The sequence below is a fragment of the Ambystoma mexicanum genome, chromosome 1q, assembly GCF_040938575.1.
Source record: "Ambystoma mexicanum isolate Mex_15411 chromosome 1q, UKY_AmexF1_1, whole genome shotgun sequence".
In the NCBI taxonomy this organism is placed as follows: Eukaryota; Metazoa; Chordata; class Amphibia; order Caudata; family Ambystomatidae; genus Ambystoma; species Ambystoma mexicanum.
In genome coordinates, this window is record NC_090922.1 from 1,204,994,221 (window position 1) to 1,205,018,175 (window position 23,955).

The following is a 23,955-nucleotide window of genomic DNA, read 5'->3' on the forward strand; positions in this document are numbered from 1 at the left end:
CTCCACAGCCCAGCCCCAGGACCCAGTTGCCCACCCACTCCTGCCTCTGGGGTTGTCATGTCGGGGCAAACACCATCTGAGACCACTGACAACCCCCGACCAGAGTGGCACCAGCTTCAGTGCCACCGATGTTGGTGTCCTGGTGGAGCAAGTCCTGGGGCAGTATGATGCCCTCTTCGGAAGTTCCCGCGTCGACAAGGAAGGACGGACTCGGATCTGGACTGACATCGTGACTGCCATCAACGCGGAGGGGGTGGCAGTCCGCGACTTACAACATGTCAAGAAGCGCTGGGAGGACTTCAGGTCCAGGACCCTGAACAAGGCCCGGCGCCTCTTGAAGGCAGCGGATGGCAAGGGGCGCCGGGGCCACTTGTCGGAAGAACAGATGAGGGTCCTGGAACGCATATCCCCAGCGCTCCACGTCCAGGTCCTTGAGAGGCAGACCCGTCTGGAATCGAGCGGTAAGTGTACATGCATCCTGATTGTGAGCAGTGCGTGTGGTGATTTTTCAGTAGTGTGCAGGTTGCACATCTGTTTGTATGGGGTCGAGTATGGGTGGGGGTGTACAGGGCCGTGGGGCTAACACATGCGAGGGCTGGAATGTGTGAGACATGGATGGTGCTTGTGTGTGTAGGCTTGCATGCCAAATGCAGTTGTGTGGGCACACATGTTTGGATGAATGTGTTTGTAAGTAGACATGTCCGTGATGTCACGCATGTATGTTGTTTTCGGCTGCATGTATCAGCACTGTGTACATGTGCATGTGTGTGTATTTGACAAGGGTGCAACAGTGATGCAACATGGATGCATGTGACAGCGGTATGTGGAAGCCTGATTGGCAGATGTGACATGGATGCCCGTCTGAACACTGCGACACTTGGCAGAGGTGTACACATACATGCAAGTGTGGTGGTGTGTGTACATGTGTGGTGCACTTCCTGTGTTGCATGCGATGTCTGGCTCACCTTTGCCTGCTCATGCTGTTGTATGTGTATGGATGGTGCTGGCAGTTGCGATATGGCTGTGGTATGGCTCATGTGTGCGAGTTGAAATGACATGTGTGTTGGGGATTGTGATGACATGTCTGAGGTTTGCCAATGCCACTCATGTACAACTGTCATGTGTGTATGTGTCCATTGTACAGTGCCCTGATGCCTGCGTGTTGTTTCTCCCTGTCTGCAGAGTGAACTGATGAAGAGGGCGGAGAAGGTGCTGTGGAGCACAGCAGCGGGGATCCCACCGCCAGCCGGAGACGCAAGGCCCGGCTCCCCTCCCATGTTGTCATCTCGTCGGGGAGTGAGGAGTCCGGTGCCGCATCCCAGGCCGCAGCTGCCGGGGGGAGGTCCAAGAGGCGGAGGTTGGAGTTGGACTCCTCGGCAGCAGAAGGGGCAGCTGGGACCCCAGAGGGCCCAACAGGGGAAGATGGCACGGAGTCATCCAGGTTGGTGGGGGGTTTGGTGGAGGAGGAGGCCGTGCAAGCACCAGAGACGGGGTCTGGAGTTGGGGATCCCACTGGTGCTAGTGGTGCAGTGCAGGACCAGGGACAGGAGGCAGCACAGGCCGCCGCGGAGGTGCCTGTGTGCAATCCTGTCCCTGATCCTGTCCCTGCATCATCTTGCACCAGCAGGGATGCCTACGTCCAGACCCGTTTTCAGGCAGGGGATGAGCTCACGTCAACTGGTCTTCCTCTGCCTGCAGACGTGGCTATCCGGGTCCGGGTTGAGCCTGTCCTGACTGGTGTGGTGTTGCGTCAACGGGCCATGCGAGGTGACCTGCAGTCTTTTCATGAGGAGACTGCACGTCATCTCGAATGGCTCGTTGACCACGTCAGCCTGCTGGGACAGGTCACCCAGGCCGGATTCCTCCGTCTGATGGGGCTTGCTACGACCCCCTCCTCAACTGGACCCCCTACGCGCCAGTCGTCCTCCGTGCCATCTTCCCACCCATCAGTCACCTGGGTGCCCTGTGGAGCTGCCTCTGACGGTGCGGCCAGGCTGGTGGAGGAGGAATCCCTGCCACAGTCAGGAGTCGGACGTCCAGCAGGGGTGGCCACATCTACGACTGTGTGGCAGCGGTTGGGCCACGCCATAGATGCGGAGCGGCAGCGGGCGGAAGAGGCACGGCTCACAATGGTCAGGGCGGAGAACTCCATGCGGAGGGCCCTGAGGCGGGCCGAGTGCCTCGAGGCAATCCGCAGGGGTTTGGAGGTGGACACGTCGACGGCCCTGCGGACCCTCGGGGCCATGGAGGAGGACCGCCTCCGGGACATTGAGCAGGAGTTCGATGATGCCCTGGCCCGGGACATCCACAAGTGAGCCGTCAAACTAGCCCGCTGCCCTTGTACATAGTTATGTAGGTAGTGTTAGGTTACATTTTTGTTTTGATTTTATTTGGACCTTTCGGACATTGGCCACATTTTTGTATATAGTTTATTTTATTAGTTAGTGTAGTTAGATAGGTTTCCTTTCTTTTGTTGGGATAAAAGACCCTGGCTTGTTCCCATGTACATAGTTCACGGTTGGGTTGTATTTTTTTTTCACATTTTAACCATGGAGCAATGGCTTTCTTTTTTATTTCCCATTGGATTTTGTTTTGTGGACAGTGACTTTGGACACCATTACTTTGGAATTTTATTTTTGGTTTTGCTTTTTTTCACAGACATGCTTCTTTTAATTTTTGTACATTCACATTTCTGTTTCTTTATTTTTGATTCTATTTATGTTTCCTTTAATCCATATTTTTTTTGGTGAACTTCAATGTGTGGTATCTCATTGGTTTCATGCATTTCATGATATGGGTTTTGAGATTCACTGACACCCATTGGGTGTATGTGAGGGAGATGTGTTTGTTTCGGAACTTGCAATTGGTGTTCTGTGATGTAATTGCAATTTATGAGTGGGTGGATGCAATACTCGGGTGGGTGTTTTGCATTTGGAGGCTGACCATAGGGACCAGGGATCTAGATTGTGATGACATGTTGGCTGGGGAACATGAGTTGCACATGGGTGGGGGCCTGCTGGCAGGTGCCCCACAGTGCTGGGGGGTGGGGGTGGTGTGAGACATGGGTGGGGGCCTGGTGGAGGGTGCCCCTGCACTGCTGGGGGTGGGGGTGGTGGGAGACATGGGTGGGGGCCTGGTGGAGGGTGCCCCTGCACTGCTGGGGGTGGGGGTGGTGGGAGACATGGGTGGGGGCCTGCTGGCAGGTGCCCCACAGTGCTGGGGGGTGGGGGGGGTGAGAGACATGGGTGGGGGCCTGGTGGAGGGTGCCCCTGCACTGCTGGGGGGTGGGGGTGGTGGGACACATGGGTGGGGGCCTGCTGGCAGGTGCCCCACAGTGCTGGGGGGTGGGGGGGTGGGAGACATGGGTGGGGGCCTGGTGGAGGGTGCCCCTGCACTGCTGGGGGGTGGGGGTGGTGGGAGACATGGGTGGGGGCCTGCTGGCAGGTGCCCCACAGTGCTGGGGGGTGGGGGTGGTGGGAGACATGGGTGGGGGCCTGGTGGAGGGTGCCCCACAGTGCTGGGGGGTGGGGGTGGTGGGAGACATGAGTTGGACATGGGTGGGGGCCTGCTGGCAGGTGCCCCACAGTGCTGGGGGGTGGCGGTGGTGGGAGACATGAGTTGGACATGGGTGGGGGCCTGCTGGCAGGTGCCCCACAGTGCTGGGGGGTGGGGGTGGTGGGAGACATGAGTTGGACATGGGTGGGGCCTGCTGGCAGGTGCCCCACAGTGCTGGGGGTGGTGGGAGACATGAGTTGCACATGGATGGGGGCCTGCTGGCAGGTGCCCCACAGTGCTGGGGGGGTGGGGGTGGTGGGAGACATGAGTTGGACATGAGTGGGAGACATGGGTGGGGGCCTGGTGGAGGGTGCCCCTGGTGGCTGGGAGGTGGGGGTGGTGGGACACATGGGTGGGGGCCTGCTGGCAGGTGCCCCACAGTGCTGGGGGGTCGGGGGGGTGGGATACATGGGTGGGGGCCTGGTGGAGGGTGCCCCTGCACTGCTGGGGGGTGGGGGTGGTGGGAGACATGGGTGGGGGCCTGCTGGCAGGTGCCCCACAGTGCTGGGGGGTGGGGGTGGTGGGAGACATGGGTGGGGGCCTGGTGGAGGGTGCCCCACAGTGCTGGGGGGTGGGGGTGGTGGGAGACATGAGTTGGACATGGGTGGGGGCCTGCTGGCAGGTGCCCCACAGTGCTGGGGGTGGGGGTGGTGGCAGACATGAGTTGCACATGGGTGGGGGCCTGCTGGCAGGTGCCCCACAGTGCTGGGGGGTGGGGGTGGTGGGAGACATGAGTTGGACATGGGTGGGGGCCTGCTGGCAGGTGCCCCACAGTGCTGGGGGTGGGGGTGGTGGGAGACATGAGTTGCACATGGGTGGGGGCCTGCTGGCAGGTGCCCCACAGTGCTGGTGGGGGGAGACATGAGTTGGACATGGGTGGGGGCCTGCTGGCAGGTGCCCCACAGTGCTGGGGGGTGGGGGTAGTGGGAGACATGGGTGGGGGCCTGGTGGAGGGTGCCCCTGGTGGCTGGGGGGTGGGGGTGGTGGGAAACATGGGTGGGGGCCTGCTGGCAGGTGCCCCACAGTGCTGGGGGGTGGGGGGGTGGGAGACATGGGTGGGGGCCTGGTGGAGGGTGCCCCTGCACTGCTGGGGGGTGGGGGTGGTGGGAGACATGGGTGGGGGCCTACTGGCAGGTGCCCCACAGTGCTGGGGGGTGGGGGTGGTGGGAGACATGGGTGGGGGCCTGGTGGAGGGTGCCCCACAGTGCTGGGGGGTGGGGGTGGTGGGAGACATGAGTTGGACATGGGTGGGGGCCTGCTGGCAGGGCCCCACAGTGCTGGGGGGTGGGGGTGGTGGGAGACATGAGTTGGACATGGGTGGGGCCTGCTGGCAGGTGCCCCACAGTGCTGGGGGGTGGGGGTAGTGGGAGACATGGGTGGGGGCATGGCGGAGGGTGCCCCTGCACTGCTGGGGGTTGGGGTGGTGGGAGACATGGGTGGGGGCCTGCTGGCAGGTGCCCCACAGTGCTGGGGGGTGGGGGGGGGTGGGAGACATGTGTGGGGGCCTGGTGGAGGGTGCCCCTGCACGCTGGGGGGTGGGGGTGTTGGGAGACATGGGTGGGGGCCTGCTGGCAGGTGCCCCACAGTGCTGGGGAGTGGGGGGTGGGAGACATGGGTGGGGTCCTGGTGGAGGGTGCCCCACAGTGCTGGGGGGTGGGGGTGGTGGGAGACATGAGTTGGACATGGGTGGGGGCCTGCTGGCAGGTGCCCCACAGTGCTGGGGGGTGGGGGTGGTGGGAGACATGAGTTGCACATGGGTGGGGGCCTGCTGGCAGGTGCCACACAGTGCTGGGGGGTGGGAGACATGGGTGGGGGCCTGGTGGAGGGTGCCCCACAGTGCTGGGGGGTGGGGGTGGTGGGGGTGGTGGGAGACATGGGTGGGGGCCTGGTGGAGGGTGCCCCTGGTGGCTGGGGGTGCAGGGGGACATGCGTTGGTGGGCAGTAGTGCAAGTTGACATGTGGGTTGGCTGGGGGGCATGGCCATGGTGGATGGGGTGCCTGCAGGACATGTGCAGGTTAGGCCCCTGTGTTGTGAGCCACCTGCAGGGGCCGTGGAGGGTGTAGAGGGAACACCTGGGAGGACCCACACGTGCAATTCACATGTGGTGCTCCCCGCGCACTCCTGTAATACACGTACCCTGATGGAATCGCGTGTGGAACTTCCCGCGCACCCCTGAAATGCGCGTACCCTGCTCGCACGGGCCCAATCGCGTGTGGAACTTCCCGCGCACCCCTGAAATACACGTACCCTGATGGAATTGCGTGTGGAACTTCCCGCGCATCCCTGGAATACACGTACCCTGCTGATGTCGCGTGTGAAACTTCCCCCGCACCACGAAATACACGTACCCTGATGAAATCGCGTGTGGAACTTCCGGCGCACCCCTGAAATACACGTGCCCTGCTGATGTTGCGTGTGAAACTTCCCCCGCACCCCAAAATACACGTAACATGATGTAATCGCGTGTGGAAATTCCCGCGCACCCCTGAAATACACGTACCCTTCTGCAATCGCGTGTGGCACTTCCCGCGCACCTCTGAGATACGCGTACCGTGCTCGCACGGGCCCAATCGCGTGCGGAATTTCCCGCGCACCCCTGAAATACACGTACCCTGCTGAAATCGCGTGTGGCACTTCCCGCGCATCCCTGAGATACGCGTACCCTGCTCGCACGGGCCCAATTGCGTGTGGAAATTCCCGCGCACCCCTGAAATACACGTACCCTGCTGAAATCGCGTGTGAAACTTGCCCTGAACCCCGAAATACACGTACCCTGCTGAAATCGCGTGTGGCACTTCCCGCGCACCCCTGAGATACGCGTACCCTGCGGAAATCAAGTGTGGAACTTCCTGCGCACCCCTGAAATACGCGTACCCTGCTCGCACGGGGCCAATCGCGTGAGTTACTTCCCGCGCACCCCAGTGATACACGTAGCCCGCTTGCCGTGCTGGTACAGGGTTAGCGCACCCCTTTGCGCTGGATTGGGAATATTGATGGCTTTTCCCTGCGCGAGAGGCGTTCTTGGGGGCGTAACTGGCACTGCTGCAGGGTCGCTGCGCCACTGTGCGCCACGGCTGGTTTTGGTGGCTGGAATCCATGAATTCCACCACTGTGCGCCAGCCGCGTGCTCCACTTGTGCGCTGAATTCTATGAATTACCCCCTAAAAGTCTAAGTAAAAATGAGGAGGTTTCAGAATATAAGAGACTTGCATCAAGAAAAATGCATGAGTTTCCATGGAATAATAATCGTGATATCATTATGCATTGTGATTTGTGTTTTCCTCCTGATTATTATGACATTTAAACATGCTATAAGAAATAATACAGATATGGTGGGTGACAATGACACATTTACTATTGGCACTGATTAAATCAAAAACAGCATTTATTATATTATTACTAGCCATTTATTTCGATTTAAAAGGGATGTTGGGGAAGATCGTGGAGATATAAATATGTATCTTGATAATTCTGCTCATTTAAAGAATAAGTCATGGTATCAGCATAAGAAGAAGGTGCATTGCCTGACATGCCAAACTGAGGACAGTTCCAAGGCAGAACAGCAGCTATACTGCGGGTGAATAAAGTGACATCTCAAAGAAAAGGCAATTATGTACAAGGCATAAAGTCAAGAGAAAAGCCAGAAACAATGCATCAAATAATAAAATATGAACAGTCTGGAATAAATGGAGCAGGAATCAACATTGAAGAAAATAAGATGTTACAATGCAAGGATAAGAATGGGAAGGAAATACGAGAATGCTGGGAAAGAGGTCAACTACACATTAAAGGTACAGTGCTTACTCCTGAAGGATGGGCTGATGGACTGGTTGTGTGCAAAGCAACGGCATTAACCTGACAATGGCAATTAGTTGTGGCAAATGCAGAAAATGAATGCAAAAACCAATGGCCTAAGATTGCAAGATTGGGGAAAACCGCAAGTGTGGCCGGGTGTCATGATCTCTGCTTCCAAAAGGTCAGGGTTTTCCCAACTCCCTTGGAAGCAGATCCATAACCCAGGTTCCGAGTGCCAACCAGTCCCAATTGGGACCTTTTGGACCCAGTCCTGGCGCCAGTGGCACCAGGCTCATAAATATGCCCAGTCCCAGCGCTGGAAGCGCCGGGCTCATAATGCTTGGGTGGACTTACCTTCAGCAGACCATGCTGCTTACTTGCCTGCCAGTTGAGCCTCTGATCCTCTTCTGTTTGGAACTACTTTTCCTGTTGGGTGGGGCTGGAGCCACTCCCTAGATTCAGAACACTGGAACTCTTCTGGAAGGCAGGAACTCTTTTCTTACCAGGAACTCTTTTCTTACTTAGGCGTGGCTGTGGAAGGAGACACCTAAGCACTACAGGAGGCTATTTAAACCACACCCGGTGGATGAATCTTGCTTTGCGTTATTCTGCAACCTCTGCAGCAGAACGCTCATCGTGTCTTCTGCATCCGGTCCTGGGCCTAAGGAAAAAGGCTTACCATCCTGAATCCAGTCTTCAGCAACACCTATAAAGACAAGAAAGAACAGGTTAGCATTCCGGCATCTGAAAGGCAAAGGCTTACCATCCTGAATCCAGTCTTCAGCAACACCTATAAAGACAAGAAAGAACAGGTTAGCATTCCGGCATCTGAAAGGCAAAGGCTTACCTACTCTTTGTGCGCTCCGGAGGTCTTCACACTGCATTCCGGCATCTGAAAGACAAAACTAGGTGCGTTTAAAGACATTGGGGAACTTTAATACTCACGTGCCATTACTCCTTTCCACATCTAATCCAGTGGGTATTCCGGCACCCTGCAGCCGCTCCGAACTCGTACCTGCAAAATAAAAAGACAGTTAGAGCGCATAGTGAAGCAGGCAACAAGCGCTTACTTACGTGCTTCCAGGCGCTTCTATTCATCACACGGGCTCCATCTTCAACTCACTTCAGCCCGTCATCCGCCATCGCCGGAACCCTGCAAAACAAGAAACATCATTACTAAAGACTTTAAAGACATTTGAATGACTCGAAACTTACCGTTCGTGCAGTAAACGACGGACAGCAGTCCTCTGAAGTCAAGAGGCCTGCGCTACCTATCCAGTGAAGAAACGGGTTACAGCACCCTGCCCCGAGGCAGATGGAGAGCTCGGCATTCACTTACCTAAGGTGAGAGCGTTAACCTTTGGGGGTCTACAGGAGAGGAGAAGAGGAAAGAGATAGGGACACCCCAATAACCCCAGTTCATTAACCCCATATTTTCTATCTGCAGACATCTTACTCTACACGTCAGGCATACAGTGCACAGAGGTCCAGCCCAAAGAGCCAACCGGGTGCTACACATCACCTTTGAAGATACGGTAGTCGCCCAGTCAAGACCGGCGCCTCTGCGAGAATCAGGTGAGCGTTACAGAACGCAAAGCCTACCGCAAAACTCTCGCCCAGGCACTATGGAAACCTCGGATACTGACCCCCTAGCCCGGTTACTTGGGGAACTAAGGGTAGAAGTGCATGCAGCTCGTCAGGAAACGAATGCTCTAAGAAGGGAACTAATTATTTCCAAGGAGAGAACAGACAATCTTGCTAGACAAGTACTACAGTCACAAGCCGGACAGACCCCGTTACCCGCATCAGGGGCAAATCTTCCTTCAACATCCTCTATGAATCCAGTGCAGATCAACCTACCTGGGAATGTACCTCTGGCTCCGCCCGAACGATTTTCTGGTGACCCAAAGAGGTTTGCAGTATTTATCAATCAGTGCCGGTTGCACTTCTTATGCCGGCCAGCAGCCTTTCCAACTGATCAAGCAAAAGTAGCTTTTGTACTTTCGTACCTTAGTGGCAATGCGGCAGACTGGTCGATCCCTCTAGTTAATCAAGATGATCCGGTTCTCCATGATTTTCAAGCCTTTCAGCTTAGTATGGAAAAACTGTTCGCAAGACATTCACAGGGGCAGGCCTTGGACAATGAGCTTCTTTCGTTGCGACAGGGTAATCAAGACCTTTTGGCTTATATTGCATCTTTCAATAGACTAATAGTGGAAACTCAATGGCCTGAGGACAAAAGGATTACGCTGTTTTATAGAGGTCTACGTGGAGAGCTCAAAGACGTTTTAGCCCAAGTAGTGAATCCCCCACAAGACTGTTCGGATTATATAGACTTGGTCGTTCAAATAGATCACAGGCTGCAGAACAGGAAGGCCGATCGTTCCAAGTTTGATGCTCGAGTATTTTCCAAACCGCCAACTCCTTCCAAAGGAGTAGACTCCGGGGAACCCATGCAAATAGGGGGTCTGAAAGGTCCTCTAACACAAAGGGAGCGGGAAAGGAGGAAACAGTTGCAATTATGCCTATATTGCGGAAACTCAGGGCACTTTCTTGGAGACTGTCCGGTGAAACCTGCCAAGAAGGCAGTAGGAGCTGCAGTTACCAAAGTTACAAACTCTGAGCAGGGAAACGACCTCGCCCGACAAGAATAGAGGTCCTCTTGCCGAGCGTGAAAACCAGTTCCGTGACCTCGCATTTCGTGATACCTATGGTCCTCATTAGCCCTGATAATCCGGATCGATTACATGCAATTGAAGCTTACGTCGACAGCGGTGCCATCGGCAATTATGTGGATCATGAAATGGTTTTGAGGATGAATCTAACTCTTTGTCCCAAGGCTGTAAAGGACGTCATTACTACGGTGGATGGTACGGAGATAGCCTCCGGGCCAGTAACGCATACCACTCAAGAGGTGACGCTAGTAAGTCAAGATGGACACCATGAGAAGATCGTGTTCGATGTGATCAAGGCCCCTCAGCTTCAGATTATTCTAGGAATACCTTGGTTAGAGAAACACAATCCTCTGATCGATTGGCGAGCAATCACGGTCCAGTTTCCAGAATGTGTCTCTACTTGTCACCCTCCACCTGGTGTTGCACTGGCCGCAATTTCTTCAGAGACTCCCCAGTTACCTCCCGAATACCAAGATGTTTTCCGGAAGGATCAGGCTAACTCTCTACCTCCTCATAGGTCTTATGACTGCCAGATAGACCTGATACCTGGATCTACTCCTCCTTGTAGTAGAATGTATGCCCTCACCGAGCCTGAGAACCTTCACCTTCGACAATACCTGGATCAATACCTGGCAAATGGGTTTATTCGTCCTTCCAAGTCCCCTGCTTCTTCAGCTTTGTTCTTCGTTCCAAAAAAGGAAGGAGACCTTAGAACTTGTATCGATTATCGCTCCCTGAACCAGATCACCGTTAAGAATAGATATCCGTTACCTTTGATCCCTGAACTCCTGGACCAAGTCAGAAAAGCATGCATATATACAAAGCTGGATCTTAGAGGAGCTTACCACTTGGTACGAGTAAAAGAGGGTGATGAATGGAAGACGGCCTTCCGCACCAAGTATGGGCTATTTGAATATCAGGTCATGCCCTTCGGACTTTGCAATGCCCCAGCCGCCTTTCAATATTTTATGAACGATGTCCTCAGAGAGCTCATAGATGTATGTGTTGTTGTTTACATTGACGACATCCTCGTTTATTCTTCATCGGAATCTGAACATCGGAAACACGTGAAAATGGTCCTCGAAAGATTGCGTCAACACAAACTTTTCGCTAAGTTGGAAAAATGTGTTTTCAACGTGACTGAAGTTGAATTCTTGGGATTCATATTATCACCTGGCGGAGTGCGTATGGATTCAAAGAAGGTCGATGCAATTCTCAAATGGCCATCACCATCCTCCGTAAAAGGTGTGCAAAGCATGTTAGGCTTCGCTAACTTTTACCGCAGGTTTATCCCCGAATTCTCTCGAATAGTCCAGCCCATCACTGCCTTGTTAAAGAAAAACAAACGTTTTGAATGGTCTACCGAGGCGGAACAAGCTTTCCAGGATTTGAATACTAAATTTATCTCTGCACCAATCTTAAAACACCCTCGCCCCGAACTCCCCTACATCGTGGAAACTGATGCTTCAAGCCTTGCCATGGGGGCAGTTCTATCACAAAAGGACCCGGTAACCAATCAGTTGCATCCCGTGGCATTTTGGTCCCGCAAATTCTCGCCTCCTGAAATCAATTACACGATTACTGACAAGGAACTTCTGGCTATCAAGTCTGCCTTTAAGGCTTGGCGGCATTATCTGCTGGGGGTCCGACACACCGTTACTGTGATTACGGATCACCGAAACCTGCAATATTTGAAGACCGCAAAAGCCCAATCCTCTAGACAACTCCGTTGGGCATTATTCTTTGCCGAGTTTGACTTCATAATTACCTATCGACCTGGTACAAAGAACGGTAAAGCCGATGCCCTTTCTCGGATGGGAGTAGAAGAACACTTGGTCAACCCTAAACCTGTACCAATCATTCCCGAACAAAGAATTCTGGGTGTAATCGCCACAGAATCCATAGAGGAAGTTAAGGATAAAGCCAGGCAACTTGTAACTCCAGCAGACATACAGAATTGGCATCTGCAGGGAAAGGACTTTGCAGTAAAGGACAACTTATTGTATTTCCAAGAACGATTATACCTACCCAGCACAGATTTACAGAAAAAAGTAATCTCTTGTTATCACGACTCTTTAATGGAAGGTCATCCCGGTATAGCCAAGACCTCAGAAAAGATCAAGCGCTACTTCTGGTGGCCGTCTTGGAAAAAAGATATCAGAGACTTTATAATGTCCTGTGGAGTATGCGCCCAAAACAAGAGTCAAAAGGAAAGACCAGCAGGCCTCTTACGCCCTATTGACATCCCACCTCGCCCTTGGCATACGCTTTCTATGGACTTCATCACCGATCTACCTCCATGCTCCGGATACAATACGATTCTAGTAATCGTGGACTTATTCTCCAAGATGGCGCATTTCATTCCGCTCAAAGGCTTGCCAACAGCAGCAACTCTGGCCCGAGAATTTCTCGAAAACATCGTCCGACTGCACGGTTTTCCTTCGGTTCTAATTTCGGATCGAGGTAGTCAATTTATTTCTCATTTTTGGCGAAGTTGCTGTCGGTCGGCTCAAATTGATGTGAGACTATCGACCAGTCACCACCCTCAGACCGACGGACAAACCGAGAGGACCAATCAAACTCTGGAACAGTATTTACGCTGCATGCTGCAACAAACTGAAAAAACTTGGAAAGATATCCTTTGGATAGCCGAGTATGCCTACAATAACTCTGTCCATTCGGGAACTGGGAAAACCCCGTTTTTTCTTTTGTACGGCAGTCACCCTCGAACCTCGGAGTTGGATCCCCTCCAAGATCTTGAAACACCAGCAGTAGACTACCTGCATTCTACAATCACCCAAGCCTTTAAGGAAGCTGTTTCTCACCTTCAAAGGGCTAAAGAACAATACAAGAAAGGAGCAGATCAACATCGGAAGGAAGCCCCTCACTATCAAGTAGGGGATCAAGTCTGGTTATCCACCAAATATCTATCTCTAAAAGGGCCACGCACATTCAACCCAAGATACCTTGGTCCCTATTCCATCACTACCATAGTAAACCCAGTAACGGTCAAGTTGGACTTGCCCCCGCACATGAAGATACATCCGGTCTTCCACGTCTCTCTATTAAAACCCGTGCAACCTCAAACCCGACTAACCAAATCTCCAAAACCTATCCTAGTGGATGGAGAACTCGAGTTTGAAGTCAAAAGCATTCTGGACTCCAAGATCTCCAAATCTAAACTATTCTACCTAATTGACTGGAAAGGCTACGGCCCCCAAGAGAGATCCTGGGAACCTGCTGAATATGTTCACGCTCCTCGCCTAATCAAAAGATTTCACCGAACATTTCCTGACAAGCCAAAACCCCCGGAGAAGCCCGGTTTGGGAGGGGCCTTGAGGGGGGGTACTGTCATGATCTCTGCTTCCAAAAGGTCAGGGTTTTCCCAACTCCCTTGGAAGCAGATCCATAACCCAGGTTCCGAGTGCCAACCAGTCCCAATTGGGACCTTTTGGACCCAGTCCTGGCGCCAGTGGCACCAGGCTCATAAATATGCTCAGTCCCAGCGCTGGAAGCGCCGGGCTCATAATGCTTGGGTGGACTTACCTTCAGCAGACCATGCTGCTTACTTGCTGCCAGTTGAGCCTCTGATCCTCTTCTGTTTGGAACTACTTTTCCTGTTGGGTGGGGCTGGAGCCACTCCCTAGATTCAGAACACTGGAACTCTTCTGGAAGGCAGGAACTCTTTTCTTACCAGGAACTCTTTTCTTACTTAGGCGTGGCTGTGGAAGGAGACACCTAAGCACTACAGGAGGCTATTTAAACCACACCCGGTGGATGAATCTTGCTTTGCGTTATTCTGCAACCTCTGCAGCAGAACGCTCATCGTGTCTTCTGCATCCGGTCCTGGGCCTAAGGAAAAAGGCTTACCATCCTGAATCCAGTCTTCAGCAACACCTATAAAGACAAGAAAGAACAGGTTAGCATTCCGGCATCTGAAAGGCAAAGGCTTACCATCCTGAATCCAGTCTTCAGCAACACCTATAAAGACAAGAAAGAACAGGTTAGCATTCCGGCATCTGAAAGGCAAAGGCTTACCTACTCTTTGTGCGCTCCGGAGGTCTTCACACTGCATTCCGGCATCTGAAAGACAAAAGTTTACCAACTCTTCGCACGCTCCGGAGGCCTTCGGCGCTGCATCCCGCATCTGAAAGACAAAACTAGGTGCGTTTAAAGACATTGGGGAACTTTAATACTCACGTGCCATTACTCCTTTCCACATCTAATCCAGTGGGTATTCCGGCACCCTGCAGCCGCTCCGAACTCGTACCTGCAAAATAAAAAGACAGTTAGAGCGCATAGTGAAGCAGGCAACAAGCGCTTACTTACGTGCTTCCAGGCGCTTCTATTCATCACACGGGCTCCATCTTCAACTCACTTCAGCCCGTCATCCTCCATCGCCGGAACCCTGCAAAACAAGAAACATCATTACTAAAGACTTTAAAGACATTTGAATGACTCGAAACTTACCGTTCGTGCAGTAAACGACGGACAGCAGTCCTCTGAAGTCAAGAGGCCTGCGCTACCTATCCAGTGAAGAAACGGGTTACAGCACCCTGCCCCGAGGCAGATGGAGAGCTCGGCATATTTTCTATCTGCAGACATCTTACTCTACACGTCAGGCATACAGTGCACAGAGGTCCAGCCCAAAGAGCCAACCGGGTGCTACACATCACCTTTGAAGATACGGTAGTCGCCCAGTCAAGACCGGCGCCTCTGCGAGAATCAGGTGAGCGTTACACCGGGTTTTTCATGTACCAGGCATGAAGGAAGGAAGAGCAGTCCTGATGGACCATTACTGTGCTTGTGTATCAAGAGCATATATAAAGATGCCACCAAAATGGGGAGAAGTTTGTTCATTGGTACTGATAAGCATACCACCCTTAGTAGCACCACTAAGTGACCTGTAGATTGCAGACTTCCCAAAAATGGATGCGCACCTGAGGGAGAAAATATTGTTTCATCGAAGCAGACATGGGAAAGATCCTTACTTTTCAGCAAAATCAATAGAAGCCTATTATGACATTGCAGATGAGCATAAGTTGTTCAGTAGAACATCAGTGAAATTCACAGATATATTGATGTCAGGAATTCAGACTGCAATAAATGCTAAATGTTTACAGATAATCAGATAGGAGTGGCTGCAAATGATCAATATTACAATAAAAGTATTTAATGTGATCAGAGAAGAGTTGAGGGCAATCAGGCTCATGGGCCTCCAGAACAGGTATGTCCTGGACTTAATTAGAGCAAAGGAAGGAGGCATTTGCACCATGATTGGGCCTTCTTGCTGTACATTTAACCTGCACATGATGAAGAGAATGGGACTTTGACAGAACCAATAACAATGTTGTCAACCCTGCATACAAAGATGGAGGATGAAATTGACAAGACGGAGGAGGACGGCTGGTTTTCACCTCTGTTTTCATGGATTTCAAGTTGGTTGGCAAAAGCCTTCAAATTACTTGGAGCAGTACTAATGCTGGTATTGCTTGGATTTTGTCTCTTAAGGAGCATTGTGGGACAATGCCAGAAGACATCCAAGAAAGCTATTGGGATGCAGATCATGATTGATATAGATGCTGGAACTGGTGAACAGATGCAAAACGAGGAAAGTCCCCATGATAGATAAAGAAAAGTACTCGTTCACCTCCAGGAACAAAGTTCTACTACCCTAAGGATCATAAAGAATGTATAAGACGATGGATATTCTGTCCGCCATCAGGAGATTGTTACCACATGACCTGGAGTGTGGATGAACATATAAAGAATGCACCTGAGGGGGTGACAAAGATATGGGTCCCAAAGAAACAACAGTATGAAGAGATGATAAAGGAGAATGAAGAGGAGAATGAGGTCCAGGACTCAACCAGAGGGGAAATGTAGAGGAGCAGTTGGATGCATTATCTCTAACTCCCGCCTCCTAACCGCCATCATTCAGGAACAGCAGGAGAAATAGCATATAAGAGCCATCCGCAACAAGGACCTCAGATCCCACATATCGGTCCACATTATCACAGACCACCCAACTTTTGAAATCTCAAACCTAAAGATTTTTGGCTTGGAGAAAGTACTTTTACCCCCCAGAGGAGGCAACAAGGAGGAACTGTTACGTAAACAAAAATGTAAATGGATTTGCATTATGGACACAGCCGTATCAGGTCTGAATTGTGACACAGACATGTATAACTGGCTGTAGATACTTTTCTTTTCTTTCTGTAACATAGATATGTACAAATGATCATAAGTCTGACCAACCACTTGAACCCAAATGTCTGCCTTAAAGAACATACATTGCAATGATCTATCTCACTTAGAATATCTTTCTTCTGTTTACTATTAGGACTCATCTAATGAAATATGTATGACTGTTTTGAATTAGTCACTATACTCTTCTTGTGATCGATCTATCACTATCTTTGCAACCCCTTATAGCAGGTCAGCAACTTATTACTAACCAAACTCCAATGTCTGAAACCAAAATATAAATACTTATTCAGTAACTGACATTTAAATGTCTACTAGCAAGTCAGCAACTGATTACTAACTTAACTCCATCTATAATATAATGGAACCATAATATACATACTTATTCAGTGACTGACCTTTAAATTTCTTTATTTGTAAACGGTAAATAGCAAATTTATGCTCAAATATTCCAAAGTCAACTTTTCCTTTTAATTACGAGCTTCTCGCTCCAAAATGGCCATCAGAAACGTTGGATGCGCGAGGACGTCACTACGTCGTGTTAGATAACGTTGCGCGTGGCGTGATAACGTCACTGCGCATTGATTTACACTATAAAAAGCACGTTTACAAACACTTACAACGTGCAAACGGCCCGGCCAGTTCTCCACAGCTTATCACAGCGGAAAGGACTGATCCACTTCTATTCATGAAAATGTGGATATACTAGGTAAGCCATAATTAATTTTGAAATGGAAGTTTTTTTAGAAACCCATGCTTTTCTCCAAGCATTTCACCTTATATATCTAAATAGAGGCCATATATATATCTCTCTCTTCCCTGCAGCTATCCTTAATTTGGACCCTAACAAAACAAATATTTGTCAATCTCTAAGTCATTTGAAAGAATACTTGGACAAAACAAATATCTAGCATTTCTTTTATGAAGCAATTTGAAAGACTAATTGGACACAATTGAAGGCACTATAACTGAACTACAACCAAATCAGGGTGAGTCAAAATTATGGATATTATTATTGAAGATTTATAATTTGATTAGACAAAAAACATGATTTCAACACTCAGATAATCACTTTTTCAGCTATAATAACTCTATATTCTTTTATTTTTCCTGTCCGAAATCATTACTTCTCCTGGTGAACCATTGACAAATTCAATGAGGAAACGTGTGTCGAGAATGAGTATACAATTTAAGAAAATGTAACGAAGTGAAATACAAACATTGGATACATTTAAAACTATACTTGGTTTTTTTCAAGATTTGAGAGTGGGAATTAATTTGGAAATTACAAGGTGCGATGATAACACCATGTTAGACCTGATTTTTCTTTCAACCAACAGCAAAATTAAAGAATTTTGAGAGCATCATCAACATTGAATCGAGTTTTTTGATGAATTTAAACCTAAACCAACACTGTCTTTTGGATGTTCATTTGACTCACCAATGAATACTTTTAAAATTGAGTTGGCGCATTAGAGTAACTTTTTCCCATTTCCTCATTTTTTGCATCTCGTTTGTGTAGCAGCCACACAATCTTTGGGAAATACTGATTTTGACAACCATGTTCTGACAAAATTAACAAACACATTTTTTTCGTAAAACCAAACTAACTTCAGATACTTTCAACATTAATAAGAGCTGGCGCCAAGGGAGAGCTTTGCTGGCTGCAACCGTCTATTTAACAGCATTGTCATGAAAAAGATACACGATTACATATTGAAACGATATGAAAATACTGAAGAGTAACGATGTAACTGATGTGACAAGAGAAACATGTACGAAATACGTAAATACGCAGGAACACAGGGTCGAGTAGACACATAGAAGCTTGCTATAGAGGAATATATAACATGGCTAGGACGGCCATACTTGGAAAATGGGCGCTGGCTCATGCAAAGATTCAATTCAGCTACCTCAGAAACAGACCAGAGCTGCAGAGTCACGAGACACTGGAAGAATAGCTTTGTGTGCAAACGGAGAGGAGCCTATGTTGGCCTGGGACCAAGGATGCTATTTCAAGGAATAGCTGCAAAGCACAAAGGGAGGCAGACGGATAAGTCATGGACGTGAGACATATTCCTCTTTGATTAAAGAAGACTAAAACATTTGAAAGAGCCAAGTATTAAACAATTAGCAGTGAATAAGGCTCATATAAAATGGAGTGAGCAAGTCTCTAGAGGCCAAGAAGAGCAATGACGCTCAGTATAATTGAATCAAACAGCAGTAAATAAGAGGTTGAAATGATACATTTGTGGTCTCTTCACATGTGATGCAGTAGTAAAAAAAACAAGGGCTATTCATTAAGCCTCAGATGAAGATAGTGATGTGTTCATACTCCCTTGAATGTCCCAGAACAGAGAGCAGGCTACCAGGTCAACTACAGATGGGAAACTTTGGCTCATGGCCGGACTGATGAGAGATGATGGACATAGTGGGAAAGACAAAAGACCCAGGAACCAAACTACCTTGTTAAGAAAAATAGAGTATAGGAAAGAATTCACCTCAAAAATGGAATACCAGCGAACAGAAGAAAATCACAGAAATCACTACATTAGAGAGTATGAAAACACGTATAATGAAGAAGAGCGCCTACCAAAAGGACCACTGCAAAACTGGAACATCACAATCGACAGGGAACAGCCATCTCGAACCCCAGCCGATCAATCACACCAGAATGAGGAGAATGAAAGGAAAACTGAAAAGCACCTGGGAATGGCTACCCAAAGTGCTAGCGGAGCCTAGAAGATCCTAGCAATGAAAACAGCTCACTGAATCCAGACGGATCCAAGATGAGCATGGAACACCAGAACAAAGACCAAACTTAACAAACTCTGGGATCGTGGAACGCACGTGGATTCTCACACCTCATGGACCCAGGTGAAGTCAACTTAGTAACCTATGACCCGATTTGTCTTCAAGAGACTTGGCTACTGAACCCTCCAACCCTTGATGGCTACGAAATAATAACGTCGCCAGCAACAAAAGGCAACAAGGGACGACCAGCATCAGGACTGCTAATTGGATTAAGATCAGGCAGTGGATTCAAGCTGGAATCCATTGAAAGGAAAGACACCTTCTTCTTAGCCGTGACGATCTCTGGAAACCAACCCTACATATCAGCAACAGAAAGGGGAAAAACACTCCTACTGCTAATTACGACATACTGGAACCCAAAAGCCCAACCGGATAAAACCTTCTTAAGCGAACTGGAACGTACGATTGACGAAGCATCAGTTAAAAAGCTCATTGGCCAAACGGTGTTATGTGGAGATATGAACGCAATCAGCTGTGGTCCTATAAAAGAAACGCCCAGGCACGACATTAAGAGCAAGGCGGCCGCCCAGAGAGGAATCAAGCTAGATCGCCTCTTACTATCACGAGACCTGCACAACCTTCAAACCTTACCAACAAAAGAAAATATGGAGATATCGACCTGGGAAAAAGATGGTTTGAGAGCCAACATAGACCACATTTACATTTCAAGATCAATATTAGCACTAACTACAACCTTAAAGGTCAGAAGAACCTCGAAAAGTGATCATAACATTCTACAAACTGGTTGGGAGATACCACCAACTCCCGCACCTTACTTCATGAACCAACAAATCGAACTGACCCAACAGGGCAAGAACTTAAAACTGTCGGATGCAGCAATAGCAAATGTCACGGACAAATATCGCGAAGCCAAAGGAGAGCTGACATCCAATCGGGCCCTAGGAAAACTGGACTACAGACCATTACTACGGCCTTATCTGCGAGCAAGAAAGAATAACTCCACGCAAACTACAGCATTCCTACATTCCAGGAATGAGAAATTGATGGAGAAAAGAAAGGCCATGAGACATGCTATTAGAATAGCCAACAAAAGAGAAACCAAAAAAAAATAACAGAAGCTAACATGGCAAACAAAATCTACAAATCTTGGCTGAAACATCACAAACACATGCTGTACCAAGAAGACTCGGAGGCAATGCTACGATGTCTCAGTGGCAAAAAAACTAAAGATTTCTGGTCTCTGATCAACTCGACAAACCAACTCACACAAGACACGCTGACGAATAACATAGGGGAAAAAACATGGATCATACACTTTTCAAAACTTTTCCGTAAACCAAAAACAGACATCCAGTATAAAGAGCCACAAACAACTACGTCATGGCAATTGGCCTACGACAGAGACTCGATTAAAGACAAAATAAAAAAACTAAAATCTTCACGGGCCCCGGGCCTGGATGGGATCACCAATCAGGACCTGAGAGGGAACAGAGAGACCTGGGGCCCCTTAATCACAGACATCTTCGATACCTGTATCAGATCAAAGAGTTTACCACCGTCCTGGACATCTGCCAACATTGTCCCCATCTACAAGAAAAATTAAAAAACAGACCCCGTGAACTACTGCCCGATAGCACTCCTGGATGTGTTGGGCAAGCTATTTGGATCCTTCCCCTTGGATGGCTTTAGTCTAGTCTATGGGCAACATCTTCGAAAAGTAGAGATCCTTTACAGGCAGGTTTTGTCAAAAACTCAGGAACACTGACAAACATCTTTGCTCTAATAAGTGCCATGAAGGTGAAAATCCTGGACGGGGGACCAGGAATATTCCTGGCGTTCGTGGATTTAAGACAAGCATTCAACAGAGTTAACAGGGACAGACTCTGGCACAAACTGACAACATGGAACTGTCCAAATACAACTCTAGCCCCAATCAAAAGTCTCTACTCAAACACCACCATGTGAGTGAGGCTCAGTGGCACTGGACAGCTATCAAAAGAAATCGAAACTGCAAGAGGAGTAAAACAAGGCTGCCCACTAGCACCTGCATTGTACAGCCCTTACACTGGGCACCACGAGATGAACCTAAGGATTTTTTCCCCACAACTAGGAACCGCCAAAACCACTCGCCCATTGTATGCAGATGACATAATATTGCTCGACCACACAGCAATAGGTCTTCAACGGCGACTAGACGGGCTGCAGGCATACACTAAGGAAAACGACCTGGAAATCAGCATCTTGGAAAAACACCATAACCCGAAAGAAAGCGCAAAATGGTCAATCGCAGGGCAAAAGCTGGAAAAAGTCACCTCTGTTACATATTTAGGAGTGACTATCAACTGCAGCAGAAAAGAATCTCAAATGCAGAAAAGAATCTCAAATGCAGGAAACACTGTGGGCAAAAAAAAAACTGGTGACGGCACAAACAAAGAAAATGGACAGAAAATATGGCAGGCTCTCGATACAAGCAACAATAAACTTCTACAAGTCAAAAGCAATCCCAACCATACTATACGGCACAGAAGCGATGCTCGAGATTCCAGGCACCACCTGGTCCAGATTGGAAGGTTTCCTATGGAAAAGAACATTAAATTTACCGCAATCAACTCCAACCGTATCAATAAGAAGAGAACTCACGCTGGTCTTCATGAAACGGTCTTGCTAAACGGCTTGATGCTGTATCGAAAAATCTAAATCTCTAACTTCAAAACTTTCGAACTAATTAGAGAGGAAATGGAAAATAAAAGAAACAAGATGCTGACAGCATGGGCAAAAAAAAACAACAACCTGCTCGTAGAAATAGGAAAGTGAATTAGAAGAAAACTCAAACAAAACCAAATCGAGATTACAAATCTGGGATTGGATTCAAACCTTGGAGGAGGCAGCAAAAATCAAACTCATTCAACACATGCCACCGAACTCACAAAAAGTCAATGAGACAATTGACTACCTGAAAAAATTTCCAAACAAAAGAACACCATCAACTTTCTTAAGAATCCGCCTAAATCTCTTGAAAACAAATGAGATACTTGCTATTCGAGGAAGATTACCAACCAACAAATGTCGCTTCTGCCAGACCGAGGAAAACGTGGAAACCATAATGCACTTGCACTTACTGTTAACATGCAAGGGAACAACACAAAACAGAGAAACCCACATGGGCCACCTGTTTAAAAACGCATTGATCTTAGAAGAACAATAATGGTGGGACCACATGATGTCTGGTAAATCGACTAAAGGGGTCATTGCAGTGGCAAAATTCTTCAACAGCCTACATCTCGACACACTAATTGAGAACTTACGTGAATAAGAATAAAACAGGACCATAAATAACGAGGCTCCTCATCAAAGAAAATATACAAAGACTGTTAACCAAAGGTGACATGAAACTTATAAAAACTGCAAAGAACAGTTGAACCAAGAATAAAAATAAAATAAAAACAATAGTGGGAAAGTGGGGAATAATCTGATGTGATTCAAGCACCTGGGTTTCGGTTTCCTTACGTGGTGCTAGCCGAGCCGAAAGTCCAAGGTTGGGTGAAAATGCCAACCAATCAGTGGGTCTATGGAACAACCTGCTATACAATGTTGCATAGACCAATCAACGGCCATTTTGTTAGCTATAATCAGTATTATAAGTATTTAGAGGTAGTTTGAGGTGTGTCTTACAGATAAGAGACAGCCAATGAAGTACTAACCCATATACATTCTATAAGTAGATATGTTCCCCTAACCAATACCTCCCGCCAATAGGTTTTACAGTTTGCCACGTAGGTTGATGTCATAAATGATGCATACTGGAGTAAAAGACCTCTGTGTTATCTTGTGTGCAAGCATCAGTCCAATGTCTGCCGGTGTACCCTGCTTTTATTAAATTGAGAATAAAGTAGTACTTTGCCATATCCTTTGAGTCTGTCTGGTTATTTGGTCTGAGATTTTTATTGGTAATTCCATCTAGCACAAGAGATGCTTCAAGGTGCTAGAGCACAAATTAGTGGCTGGGTCCACAACTGCCAAAACTAAAAGAAGGCACTGGAAAAGCACAGAACTATCATCCTGAATAGAGTTGTTACAGCAGGTAAGCAGGAAAAGGAGCAGAGTAACAGCGAAATTAAGGCACATGTGTTCATGCATAAACTGCTTTGGGAAAATGAATTTGCACATGTAGAAATCAATAAGTCTGTTTGGACTTGGCTCTAGGGCATGTGCAGATGCGCCAACTGCAAGGTTTGTGTTTGCGCAATTGCCTAGTGATTGTCAATGCCAAATTTGTAATAAAAGACTTGCCAGAGCCCAAATATTTTCTAGCGTCCCTTTTACACATTGGGTTGGCCCACTCACTGGCCACTGCTGACACTACCCAAGGCTGCCCCATACTATGTCAACATATTTGTGGTTAAAGCTGAAACTCCCACCGATTAATTGAGGGTGATCGATCGATTACGCGGTTTACAGATATCAATTGACATAACATATTAGTTGTGTCTTGAAGTAAACTAAATGTTTAAGTAAGTGTTTCTTTAAAACACATAATCATTAACTTTTTTCTCTGATCCTATCGGTGGCAAGTGGAACGTTACCCATCTATCCAAAGAAAAAAAAAAGAGTAAACATGCTTTCCTCCTATGGTAAATTGATGGACACATGCAGGCACAATCATTACTTAATTGATGCACGTGCCTATCAAACACTGCAGCAAGATTTTCTTATATAGGTTGTCACTCATGACAGGAACTCCTCTTCAATATTGGCCTTTTCACTGACCTTGCTCTTTGTTGGGCTGTTGGTTGGTGAATGTCCTGTTGTTGTCAACCCACCCTGATGGTTATTATAGTAGAGAATTGACATCAATGTCATGTGGGATGAGTGGAGCATTGTGCGGACATGGCCAGCATCAGTGCCCAGTATTGTCACCGTCCAATTCATTGTTATTGATGAAAATGG

At 48.5% G+C, this 23,955-nt stretch overlaps 1 protein-coding gene across 1 annotated transcript in view; it reads right to left on the reverse strand.

Annotated features, from left to right (window-relative positions):
• The window catches only part of IL12RB2 (interleukin 12 receptor subunit beta 2), a 632,737-nt gene that overhangs the window by 479,408 nt on the left and 129,374 nt on the right, over nt 1-23,955 (reverse strand). The window lies entirely within an intron of this gene.